Genomic DNA, 14,446 nt, shown 5'->3' on the forward strand with positions numbered 1-14,446 from the left:
GCTTCAGGGCCTGTATTCACGAACAACTCTTACGCTAGTGCTGTTCGAAAGTGCAGATTTCAGCCAATATTCGTGGTCAATGCCAAAGAGCACTTACGAATGAAAAGCTTTATGTATTGGACCCCACCTTATTTACTGTCTATTACAGGAAGCAACAAGAGCTAGAGGACATTAAACTTGACCAAGAGTCTTGCTCCTCTTCACGCTCGAGATACAGATGCGTTTGCATTCGATATACGAACATCACTTTGCATACTTCTTGCAGGTATTCCAAGAGACGTGTTTTACAGGCACGTCGCACGATAAGATCATTCACTTGAGATTGCGCGACTGTTTCACGAACTTCAGAGACAATAAATAAACAGTGCATGCTCTTAAAAACCGCCGCGAAAGTTTTCTTTTAATGCCATGATTACAGTCCAGTGAGCATTGTTTGGTTGCCGGAAATGTCATTATTTATCAGCAATTCCTAGTTCCTGCACGAAAATATCTGATAACCTAGCTACCTGATAGTATAACTTACCTATAGTTCTGCACTGCGTCAGAAGTGTCTATCGGCAAGTAGCTTCGGCAAATACTGATACCAGAATTGTTGCACGGAGAATGTGCCCAGCGTAAATAACTTTCTTTAGCTGCCTTACACGAAGCACACTCATATTTCTCTCGCTGCCTCACTCCTCAAGTGAGTCAGCAGCGTGTCCTCGTGAAAACCGAAAACAAGTCGGCTTTCGTTCCGACCTTCTAAATTTAGTTTTTTTCTTTTGCGATGTCCTCGTGAGCCGTTTAAAACGATGGCGCTTCACAAAGAGCCCACGTTCGCCTCCTTTCTCTCCTTGCTCTTAGCGGTGGTCCGTGCATTAGCTGTGCACATGTGTCATGCGGCAGGCTAACGCCTCTCTATTCGGGGCTGCAGTGGAGATGCGGCGTCGCGTGAATGGAATACAAGCCAGCGATGACGAAACCGCCAACTGGATATCCTGTGAGGCTAGCGCTGTTTCTGAAGCATGAAGGACGCGGCGCAAGTAAACAAGGTGTCGACACGTTTGCGCACCATGACATGTCGTGAGACAAAGTGCGCCGTCAACGACAATCTTCGACCCAGTTCCCCAAAGAAGCAACTCATCGCACCTCCCCTACCGATTCCCTGCTGAATATCACTGGGAATCAGGTGTTGCTTGAGACAGGCTGATGCACGGCGCAGTTTCAAAAGACACTAAACACTTTATCAGTTCAGTCTGACAAATTAAACTCGTTTAATAGTATATTTTTGGTAATTTCGCGGTAACAAGTGGTCCATTAGAAAAAAGGAAAACTCACAGGCCGTCTACGAGTGTGCGACGCGAATGTTTAAGCGTTAGGCTGTGGGGCGGGCCAGGCATTCTCACTCCCGATCTAGACCTCGCCGAATCACTTGGAGGTCTGAAATGGGTCCTGCTTCTTTCATGACACTTCTGAGTAAAGGATCTTTTATAGCGCTCTCGTTTAAACTACTTTGTTCCTCCGCGGTGCTCGAGCGCTCTACGGCTTTCTAATCGTGCACTGGCGCCGACCAACGTGGTATGACGCCGAAGGCATGGTGACAATGGGTCGATGACAAGTGTATAACGATGATGACGTGACGACGACTTTTTGCCAACGACTGTGCGAGGACGATGGCGCAGCGAGGACTGCACGACGACGGCTGCATAATGACAACTCCAGGACGGCGATGGTGTGACCGACGTCTGTATACGACTACGATGGGGTAACAATGATGTGGTGACAACTGTATGACGAGAATCGGATGTCGACAACTGTATGAACGACCATGGCGTTAGATGAGCGCGGCGACGACAGTATGACAACGACTGTGTGACGACGATGCCGTGAAGATGACAAAGGTTATGATGGCACGTCTCCCAACGTCGTGACGACTTACCCAGTGGCACGTAATCACGGGATCTGTGAACTGCACTATCACCGGCGTTGGCCCACCACTGCGTAAGGCGTTAATTGTGCAACACTGAGTGACTAACTAAGAAAAGCGAACGCTTTAAAAGTGACGATTAAAGATTCATTTCATTTAAGTTTCTCTCCAAAACTATAAACACCTCTAGGTCAGTCCGGCGTCACAAATTTCAAAACATTTTCTTACATTTGGGCCCTCGCATCCCATTAAAAGTACTTGAGTGTTGCGAAGTTCCACAACACGTCACTCGCGTTGTGGAAGCGCTGTATATTAATACGCTCGATTCAGCCCTGCCTGTAGCGTCCCTTTACAGGTATGTTCCACTAGTAATGTTAGATGGTTCTCCAGGCAGTATGCGTAATGGCTTGATGCTACGGAATCAGTGCGCTAGTGTAGCCTGGCGGATGCTTGTCATCACTTGCCCGACCCAGACGTCAATGTACCGTTTATTGCGCAACTGCTGTTCTAGCGGCATAAAACGTTAGTGCTTTGCAAAGTAGCTACCAGTCGGATCAGGACAACTCAATTCTTCCTATCAATTCTTAATCCGTATTTGAAAATGTTTTTCTCTCTTCTTTTTTAAATTTTAATAAGCGTATATATCATGGCAGCTCCATTCAAGTGGTCTACAGCTATTCAAAAGCTGTTGAAACCAGTCGAAACCAGTGTTGAATGTCGACAAATGTTTTAAGCACTGCATATGAAGGCTTCAAGTTACCTTGAAATAAGTTGCCGCGCACGTGCGCCTGGCACGTATCCCGTACCGATGTGGTTGGGTACCCATATTTGAGAACGAATATATATATATATATATCATCATCATCATCATCATTATCATCATCATCATCATCAGCCTAGTTACGCCCACTGCAGGGCAAAGGCCTCTCCCATACTTCTCCAACTACCCCGGTCATGTACTAATTGTGGCCATGTTGTCCCTGCAAACGTCTTAATGTCATCCGCCCACCTAACTTTCTGCCGCCCCCTGCTACGCATCCCTTCCCTTGGAATCCAGTCCGTAACCCTTAGTGACCATCGGTTATCTTCCCTCCTCATTACATGTCCGGCCCATGCCCATTTCTTTTTCTTGATTTCAACTAAGATGTCGTTTACCCGCGTTTGTTGCCTCACCCAATCTGCTCTTTTCTTATCCCTTAACGTCACACCCATCATTCTTCTTTCCATAGCTCGTTGCGTCGTCCTCAATTTCAGCAGAACCCTTTTCGTAAGTCTCCAGGTTTCTGCCCCATATGTGAGTACTGGTAACACACAGCTGTTATACACTTTCCTTTTGAGGGATAGTGGCAACCTGCTGTTCATGATTTGAGAATGCCTGCCAAACGCACCCCAGCCCATTCTTATTCTTCTGGTTATTTCAGTCTCATGATCCGGATCCGTGGTCACTACCTGCCCTAAGTAGATGTAGTCCCTTACCCCTTCCAGTGCTTCGCTACCTATCGTAAACTGCTGTTCTCTTCCGAGCCTGTTAAACATTACTTTAGTTTTCTGCAGATTAATTTTCCGACCCACCCTTCTGCTTTGGCTCTCCAGGTCAGTGAGCATGCATTGCAATTGGTCTCCTGAGTTACTAAGCAAGGCAATATCATCAGCGAATCGCAAGTTGCTAAGGTATTCTCCATCAACTTTTATCCCCAATTCTTCCCACTCCAGGCCTCTGAATACCTCCTGTAAACATGCTGTGAATAGCATTGGAGATATCGTATCTCCCTGTCTGACGCCTTTCTTTATAGGGATTTTGTTGCTTTCTTTGTGGAGGACTACGGTGGCTGTGGAGCCGCTATAGATATCTTCCAGTATCTTTACATATGGCTCATCTACACCCTGATTCCGTAATGCCTCCATGACTGCTGAGGTTTCGACTGAATCAAACGCTTTCTCGTAATCAATGAAAGCTATATATAACGGTTGGTTATATTCTGCACATTTCTCTATCACTTGATTGATAGTGTGAATATGGTCTATTGTTGAGTAGCCTTTACGGAATCCTGCCTGGTCCTTTGGTTGACAGAAGTCTAAGGTGTTCCTGATTCTATTTGCGATTACCTTAGTAAATACTTTGTAGGCAACGGACAGTAAGCTGATCGGTCTATAATTTTTCAAGTCTTTGGCGTCCCCTTTCTTATGGATTAGGATTATGTTAGCGTTCTTTCAAGATTCCGGTACGCTCGAGGTTATGAGGCATTGCGTATACAGGGTGGCCAGTTTCTCTAGAACAATCTGACCACCATCCTTCAACAAATCTGCTGTTACCTGATCCTCCCCGGCTGCCTTCCCCCTTTGCATAGCTCCTAAGGCTTTCTTTACTTCTTCTGGCGTTACCTGTGGGATTTCGAATTCCTCTAGGCTATTCTCTCTTCCACTATCGTCGTGGGTGCCACTGGTACTGTATAAATCTCTATAGAACTCCTCAGCCACTTGAACTATCTCATCCATATTAGTAACGATATTGCCGGCTTTGTCTCTTAACGCACACATCTGATTCTTGCCTATTCCTAGTTTCTTCTTCACTGTTTTTAGGCTTCCTCCGTTCCTGAGAGCCTGTTCAATTCTATCCATATTATAGTTCCTGATGTCCGCTGTCTTACGCTTGTTGATTAACTTAGAAAGTTCTGCCAGTTCTATTCTAGCTGTAGGGTTAGAGGCTTTCATACATTGGCGTTTCTTGATCAGATCTTTCGTCTCCTGCGATAGCTTACTTGTTTCCTGTCTAACGGAGTTACCACCGACTTCTATTGCGCACTCCTTAATGGTTCCCATGAGATAGTCGTTCATTGCTTCAACACTAAGGTCCTCTTCCTGGGTTAAAGCCGATTACCTGTTCTGTAGCTTGATCCGGAATTCCTCTAGTTTCCCTCTTACCGCTAACTCATTGATTGGCTTCTTGTGTACCAGTTTCTTCCGTTCCCTCCTCAAGTCTAGGCTAATTCGAGTTCTTACCATCCTATGGTCACTGCAGCGTACCTTGCCGAGTACGTCTACATCTTGTATGATGCCAGGGTTCGCGCAGAGTATGAAGTCGATTTCATTTCTAGTCTCACCATTCGGGCTCCTCCACCTCCACTTTCGACTAACCCGCTTGCGGAAAAAGGTGTTCATTATCCGCATATTATTCTGTTCTGCAAACTCTACTAATAATTCTCCTCTGCTATTCCTAGAGCCTATGCCATATTCCCCCACTGACTTGTCTCCAGCCTGCTTCTTGCCTACCCTGGCATTGAAGTCGCCCATCAGTATAGTGTATTTTGTTTTGACTTTACCCATCGCCGATTCCACGTCTTCATAAAAGCTTTCGACTTCCTGGTCATCATGACTGCATGTAGGGGCATAGACTTGTACCACGTTCAATTTGTACCTCTTATTAAGTTTCACAACAAGACCTGCCACCCTCTCGTTAATGCTATAGAATTCCTGTATGTTACCAGCTATTTCCTTATTAATCAGGAATCCGACTCCTAGTTCTCGTCTCTCCGCTAAGCCCCGGTAACACAGTACATGCCCGCTTTTTAGCACTGTATATGCTTCTTTTGTCCTCCTAACCTCACTGAGCCCTATTATATCCCATTTACTACCCTCTAATTCCTCCAATAACACTGCTAGACTCGCCTCACTAGATAGCGTTCTAACGTTAAACGTTGCCAGGTTCAGATTCCAATGGCGGCCTGTCCGGAGCCAGGTATTCTTAGCACCCTCTGCAGCGTTACAGATCTGACCGCCGCCGTGGTCAGTTGCTTCGTGGCTGCTGGGGACTGAGGGCCGGGGTTTGATTGTTGTATTCATATAGGAGGTAGTGGCCAAGTACTGCACCAGGGTGGCCAATCCTGCTCTGGTGAGAGAGTGCGTTACCGGTTCTGGTCACCGGGATCAGGCCGCACTCCAGGCCTGTTTGTGCAATTTTCTCAACACACGGTTTTTTTTGTATTTCCCGGAGGAGAATTGCGCGGCACCGGGATTTAATCACGGTCCTCTTGCACTGGAGACGGATACTCTACCGTCCCCGCAGGAGTTAAATTAAAAATTGAATTATGGTGTTTTGCGTGACAAAAACCACTTTCTGATTATGCACGCCGTAGTGGAGAACTCCGAAAATTTCGACCACCTGGGGTTCTTTAACGTGCACCTAATTCTAAGTACACGGGTGTTTTCGCATTTCGCCCCCATCGAAATGCGGCCGCCGTGGCCGGGGTCCGATCCCGCGACCTCGTGCTCAACAGTCTAACACCATGACCACTGAGCAACCACGGCGGGTCCCGCAGGAGTTGTACGCCTCATTTAACCTACAGTGGTGCCCTATTTTATCAGTCAAGGTGGACCAATCTGAGCTCGGTTATACCGCATGGATGGCACTCGGCTAGAGAACCTGGTATTTATGACCTGCACATGTGTGGCCACACATAATTGAGGATATATAATTTTTTTTTTAGGAGGGTTTCCGTACAGTGATAAAAGGAAGGAAAATACCTTAAAAAAAAGGAAAAAAAAGGAACATAACATGTGATTTGAACTCGTGATCCTTCAATGTTGCCCGGAAAGGTAGCTCAGTCGGTTGGTTCGTCAAGCCAGCGGTTACTTTCAAGCGCTATAGCTCCTGCTCCGAGCCTCATACTTATGTGGAAAGGGGCTGGTGTTGTCCGCGACAGTCGATTTTGCTGATTCTGAGTGGTTGGAAGGCATAATTTCTTGGAAAAATGGCCGCCAGAGGAGCAGCGTGAACTCGAGCGGCTTTAGAGACTAGGAAAACTGCCTTAAAGTATTTAGACTTAAGGGGAAGCTTCGTTAACAAACTATAACACGGCAATCAGCACTCGAATATAATTATAACCCTAATAATAATTGTAAATATTCATCTCATCTATAGGATCTAAAGCGCGCGCTGTTTCTTGCCTCTGCGTGTAGTAGTTAAGAGAGCCAGTTTAAGGGCGGAGAAGAGGGAAGGAAAAGAAAGCAAACTTGCAGCGCCGTGGTTTTAAGGCGCAACCGTGGTAGAGAAACGGAAAGGCGATATAAGCATGCGTGGCCATGATACGCACACGACAAACTGCCTTACAATATTTAGACTTGAGGGGAAGCTTCGTTAACAAACTATAACACGGCAATGAGCACTCGAATACGACGAGAGAAATAATTGAGACGTGGAAAATTCCCTTGAAATAAATCTGGTTTGCGAGACAAATGCTTGTATGTATTGAATCTCTTAAAAGATGAGGGGGGAAATACGCGCTCACCGAGAGGGCATCGTCAGCACGAGACCACCACCAGGCTCCTTACGGGGATGTGGAGGGCTTCGCGGCCGGAACGAAGCCTCCCCTCTCCGCCGGCCAGGCGTGGAAAACGCGCTTTCCGATCACTCAAGGTTGCGTAGGAATAGTATAGTTCTAGCGTCTAGGAAAAGCTTTAACAGGTGCGAGGACGGCACGCATAGCGTGGGAAGCTAGCCGCCGGAATAGCTATCTTCGAGAGCTATTCTATATTATATTATATTATACTTCGAGAGCTATGACTGATGCTTTTCTATATATATGTATTCATCTCATCTATGCGATCGCATGCGCGTGCTGTTTCTTTGTCTCTGCGTGTAGTAGTTAAGAGAGCCAGTTTAAGGGCGGAGAAGAGGGAAGGAAAGGAAAGCAAACTTGCAGCGCCGTGGTTTTAAAGCGCAACCGTGGTAGAGAAACGGAAAGGCGATATAAGCATGCGTGGCCATGATACGCACACGACAAACTGCCTTACAATATTGAGAATTAAGGGGTAGTTTCGTTAACAAACTATAACACGGCAATCAGCACTCGAATATAATTATAACCCTAATAATAATTGTAAATATTCATCTCATCTATAGGATCTAAAGCGCGCGCTGTTTCTTGCCTCTGCGTGTAGTAGTTAAGAGAGCCAGTTTAAGGGCGGAGAAGAGGGAAGGAAAAGAAAGCAAACTTGCAGCGCCGTGGTTTTAAAGCGCAACCGTGGTAGAGAAACGGAAAGGCGATATAAGCATGCGTGGCCATGATACGCACACGACAAACTGCCTTACAATATTTAGACTTGAGGGGAAGCTTCGTTAACAAACTATAACACGGCAATGAGCACTCGAATACGACGAGAGAAATAATTGAGACGTGGAAAATTCCCTTGAAATAAATCTGGTTTGCGAGACAAATGCTTGTATGTATTGAATCTCTTAAAAGATGAGGGGGGAAATATGCGCTCACCGAGAGGGCATCGTCAGCACGAGACCACCACCAGGCTCCTTACGGGGATCCTGGTGGTGGTCTCGTGCTGACGATGCCCTCTCGGTGAGCGCATATTTCCCCCCTCATCATTTCCCCCCTCATATATATATATTCGTTCTCAAATATGGTGCCGCGATACTGAGACTCAACCTCAAATGCCTGCTCCACCTTCCAGAAGCCTAGCCACAGTCAACAGCAACAAAACATGACCATGAGCGAGCATTGTTTAACTGCGCGAACAAACGAACCACAAAGACAGCGAGGGACAAGGACGGGCGCAGGACTGCGCCCGTCCTTGTCCCTCGCTGTCTTTGTGGTTCGTTTGTTCGCGCAGTTAAACAATGCTCGCTAATATCTACCAACTCGCCCAACAACAAGTTCTTCTAAACTATGACCATGAGCCTACGTGGCGACTATGGCGTGGCCCAGTGAAATCGGCATACCGTAAGTATGGGAAATATTTCGAAATTATTGCGAAGTTACCAAGCTCCAGTTTGGTAAATAATAGTCTGGCGCATACACCACCGACATTACATGATTAAAAGAGCCTAAGCGATTCTTTATTAAAACTAATAATAGATTATATATCTCTGTCTTTTCGGCCAGATTCATCTGATGTCCGTTATGAAAAAAAAAATGTGTTCATCAAATAAGAATCCAATCTATACCGCCACTACGCACTAACTATATGTTGAATACAGTCGGTATAGATTTCAATTATTTCTTTACAGAACACGCAACCACTTGTCATTAATCTTCCGAAGAGGCAAGTTTATTTGAGTATTAAAATATTTTTAATGTGCGCGTCGACTACGTCATACCGTTTTTGTTCGGCACTTCTCGCGTGCTAAATTATTGGTTTTTACGTGCCAAAACCACGATCTCATAATGAGGCGCGCCGTAGTGGGGGTCTCCGGAATAATTTTTACCACCTGGGGTTCTTTAACGTGCACCTAAATCTAAGTACACGGGTACTTTCGCCCCCATCGAAATGCAGTCGCCGTGGCCGGGATTCAATCCCGCGACCTCGTGTTCAGCAGCCCAACAGCGTAGCCACTAAGCAACCACGGTAGGTACTTCTCGCGTGTTACCCGCCGTGGTTGCTTAGTAGGTATGGTGTTGGGCTTTTATAAGCACGAGGTCGCGGGATCAAATCCGGGCCACGGTGGCCGCATTTCGATGAGGGCGAAATGCGAAAACACCCGTGTACTTAGGTTTAGGTGCACGTTGAAGAACCCCAGGTGGTCAAAATTATTCCGGAATCCCCGCCCCCCCCTCCCCCCCCTACGGCGCGCCACACAATCAGGTCGTGGTTTTGGCACGTAAAACGTCATAATTGATATTTAAAAGCATTCTTGCATGTTTTCCTGGTTCTTCATCAGTCGGCGTCAAAGGGTTGCCGATGCACCATTGGGAGTTTTGTCATATCTCTTATCGCTTCAGCTGTTGAATAGCTTCTGCCGTGAGCGCACTGGCGTCTGCTGGCGGTGTTTGTGACAAATATTCGGGACGTTCTCATCACGCGACAGCTGTCACTTAGCGTTTTCTTGGTCATATAGCACACGCAATATTACCCCTATAGGGTCACGGAGAGTCAAGGTTGTCCCAACCAATGCGCGCAAAAGTCTCGCATGTCGCTGTCTCTCCCGTACGTACCAGCATGTCTTTCAGCATGCGTCTCACGCACATGCAAGATGTAGCTCCAGGACGTGGATAGCAGAGCGAGACGTGTACTTGTTTATCTCCCTCCGGTGACCGCTTTTCACGGGGTAACAAATGTTAAACCTTGTCGTTCGGCGCAGCACGCACCTGCATGTATCGAACGTTTCTCGAATGTTAGCGATGGTTCTATCCGTTGTCTGTTGTCACAGAACCCTGCGTAATCTGATTGTGTGCGCTACGCGAATTGTGCAGCACTTTCTCGAAGGCCCGCGGTCACCCGCGAGTAAGCTGGAACCTTCGACGAGTCATCTATAAAAGCCGACGCGCTAGACCCACTGATCAGATTGCGACGGTCGCCGACTATGCTAGCCGCTATCGTTGGGCTTCGAACGCCGCTTGCTCTTATGGGCGCAGGTTCGTCCGATAAAATGTTAGTTTCGTGTATTCTTCAAACTGTGTACCGCATTCTTCAATGTCACTGTAACGTGACAATAGTGTCGAAGATAGAGCGACGAAAGAGAGATGGGTTCCTCAAAGAAAATCGTAGAGATTTACCTGGCGGCATGCCTAGCAGGCTGCACCAGATGAACGCGATGGTATGGGAAACGACACACGGAGCACAGAAGAAACGAGAGCTGGGTGAATTGGCACATTGGTTTTCTTTAACTATAAAACAGCGAATAAAGGACGGTAGACGATGAAAGATACAACGCGGGCGCTCACTCGCAAATGCAAATTTTAACGCGAAAGCGTTAAGGGCCCCGTGCCGCAGAAAGTCCGGCGTCGGCGTCCAGCGTCGTACGTCGCTTTGGCAAAAATAATTTCGAGCCAAATTCGGAATCACGCCCATACCCAACCACACCGCTACAACCAAAGTTGCTCACACGTTGTCTGTCATTCTTTACGAAGTTATTTCTCGGAATGTTGAGAACGGCAGTCCACAAAGAGATGTAATGAAAAAAAAACAGTGACAGCGCATATTCCTTATGTTAGCTCTTCTCAGACATTAAAAGTGAGAAACAATGACAGGTGGTCAACCCACGCAAGAGGCCGCGTTTTTACCGGAAAGCTTCCCTTCGCGCGTAGCTTTCGCCGCCGGTGTTCCCCGGCATACGTTACGGTTACATAAGTTTCAATTGCCGGGAAGCACGAAAAGCAGTAAGGGGTATTTGAATGCTATCGTGTTCCACTCATAAAGGCGAAGCTTAAGCGTCATCCAAATTTTTATTGGCACAAAAGTCATCACGTATATACAAAAGAACAACACTCGTGCGCCAGGCAATGCGAAAAACAAACACGACACTGCTATGCATCACATTTATTCGGATTGATCGAAAACTAATAAGAGTGTCTCGGTGAAGCAACGCAGTGACCGACAGTGACGTTAAAAGCACCTTTTTGGTGACTCTTTTTGGGGCTTCAAGGCAAGCGTCGTTCAGCTAAACGCATGATCCATGGCACATGTTAAACAAAGACAGTAGGGTGGTTCTGCGGGAAGCTGCAACAACAGCAGGCTAATTGAGTGATGTCTAGCCGGAAGATTGAGCCCGTGCTATAGTGCCACTCTAATCGCTAAACTTAAAGAAGAAGCAGTGTGTTAGCAACGTTCGGAGGAACATGATGGGTTAAAAATAGTATTACTCCACAGACAGTTAACATTACGAAGCACACAAGCGCCTCAACTCCATCAACCAGAACCTTGGATTTTTTGCTATGAACACTGCCAGTAGATGGGCGTCCAGTGTATACTACAGCGTCATTATAGATAACAAAACCGCAGTCCGCAAAGTTCACATACACAGTGACAGTGAACTGCACAGACGTGATGGCAGGTATGTAACACACACAATGTATTTAGCTCAAATCTGCACACGTGCACTAGGTATACTCGACAAACAGGTAGGTATCCGTCAATCTAGAAGTACGCGCAACGTCCGCAGGAAATAGTCAGCACATTCGAAGACTGTGCACGCGGTTGAATCTGTTATTATCCAAAGGTCTTGTACAGTACCCAGAGGTTCTGACCTGTGCAGTAGCCAGAACAGCCACGCTATCTTCATTCCGAGAAGTAATGAACAGTATAAAGGTGTTCCTTCTGTAACTAGCAATGAACTCATAAGTGCCTTGCAAGACATGACATGAAAAACAGCAGGATCATATGGAATAACAGTCGACTTAATCAAAGATGGAGCAGATATCATTCTTGGAAAGCTTGTGGCCCTTTATACGCAATGGCTCATGATTTCAAGTGTAACAGAGAACTGGAAGAATGTCAGCATTATACAAATCCTCAAGGAGGGAGACGATAAAGAAGTGAAAAATTATATGTCCATTAGCTTGCTTTCGGTATTGTATAAAATAGTAACCAAGATAATATCCAGCATAGTAAGGACAACACTTGACTTCAGTCAACCAAGGGAACAAGCTGGCTTCAGGAAGAGATATTCTACATTGGATCACATCCATGCCATCTGTCAGACAATGGAGAAATCCGCAGAGTATAATCAAGCTCTCTATATGGCTTTCATAGATTATGAAAATGCATTTGATTCACTAGAGATGCCAGCATTCATAGAGGCTTTACGTAATCAAGGAGTACAGGAGGCGTACGTGATCATCTTGGAAAATACCTACAAGGATTCCACAGCTACATCGGTTCTCCACAAGAAAAGTAGAAAGTTACCTATCAATATAGGGGTCAGACAAGGAGACACAATCTCTCCAATGCTATTAACTGCATGCTTCGACGAAGTATTCAAGCTGTTCAACTGGAAAGGCTTAGGAGTGAGAATCAGCGGAGAATATGTCAGGAACTTTCGGTTTGCAGATGACATTGTTCTGTTCAGCAACACTGGAGACAAACACAACAAGTGATTGTGCAACTTAACAGAGAAAGTGTAAGAGTAAGGTTGAAGATTAACATGCAGAGGACGAAGAGAATGTTCCATAGCGTGGCAAAAGAACAAGAGTTGACGATCGCCAGTCAGCCTCTAGAGTTTGTAAAGGAGTACGTCTTTCTAGGTCAGTTACTCACAGGGGACCCTGATCATGAGAAATATATTTACAGAAAGATAAAAACGGGCTGGAGCGCATACGGCAGGCTTTGCGAGGTCCTGTCTGGGAGCTTATCACTACCGTTGAAAAGAAAGCTGTACAATCACTGCATTATACCGGTGCCGACTAATGGGGCAGAAACAGGAGGTTGACAAAGACGTATCGAGAACAAGTTAAGGACCGCGCAAAGAGCGACGGAACGAAAAATGCCAGGCGCAACGTCACAGAGACAGGAAGAGAGCGGTGTGTATCAGACAGCTAACGGGGAAAGCCGATATTCTAATTGACATTAAGAGGGAAAACGAAGCTGGACAGGCCATGAAATGCGTAGGCTAGATAACCGGTGGACCATTAGAGATTCATAATAGGTAAGAGAAGGGAAGCGCAGCAGAGGATTGCAGAAGACTAGGTTGGGCGACGAAAATAAGAAATTTTCAGGCGCAAGTTGGAATCAGTTGGCGCGGGACAGGGGTAATTGGAGATCGCAGGGAGAGGTTTTCGTCCTGCAGTGGACATCAGAATAGGTGGATGATGATGATCCAAAGGTCATTGCTGACTCTCATGCGGAGGCCATTGGGGATGTATGGGGAGTTCATTGCTTGCCCTTTGAAAAATACCACCTGTCCACCGCGCGCAATGAAATCTCTTAGTTGTTTTCTGCATATGGTTTATACGGAACCCAACAAGATTTTGCAGACAGTATTAATGTGTCTGCGTATATGTGTTGCTTGTGTGTTCATGTGTTCAATGCGTGAGGCTTCATGTTTCAGCGTACATAAGGAGTCAGGTCTATGATCCAGCGAATATGTATTTCCAGTTTACTGATGCAAATTTTTTTCTTTCTGACTTAGTCGCTCGTTTCTTACTAACACCTTTTTATGTTACTTACTGTTACTCAAGAAATAAAATTGTAATTTATTTATTTATTTATTTATTTATTTATTTATTTATTTATTTATTTATTATAAACACGTCGCACTTTGTAGATGAACTTGGGTGTTCAATGTGTAACGCATCGTCAGTATCAAATCGTAAGCGTGGAAAGCGAGCTTTATGGCTGTAAAATAAAACACGCACATAACCGCCCTGATACTATTAGGATTATGTCGTTCTGAGTACTTCATGTATAGAGTAGGAGTATTCTAACGGCGATATTAAATACTAACATTATAGAAAAAATGGCCTTCGAATACCGAATCGAATGCCAGATAACTTTTTATCTCGAAAACAAAGTGAAATATGTTGTTTCGGCGAGACCATATATGGTCAAATCATTGAAGAGGGCTTATTTACACTTCGTAACGTCATAGATTGGTTCAATTATTCATGTCCTTGTCAGCACTCGTCCTTGTCTGTCTGTGTTTGTCTATGTTCATTGACATTTCGTCCTCGTGAAAGACGTCGCACTGTTAAACCTCGGATGTTATTTGCACTGCATGTAACGCCACTCACAATCCATTTTCCAGTCAAATAAGGAGCTTGTAAGTAAAATCACTATGTAAGTATAGGATGTATCATGACAATGAGAATGATGAAG

The sequence above is a fragment of the Dermacentor variabilis genome, chromosome 2 (genome assembly GCF_050947875.1).
Source record: "Dermacentor variabilis isolate Ectoservices chromosome 2, ASM5094787v1, whole genome shotgun sequence".
Lineage (NCBI taxonomy): Eukaryota > Metazoa > Arthropoda > Arachnida > Ixodida > Ixodidae > Dermacentor > Dermacentor variabilis.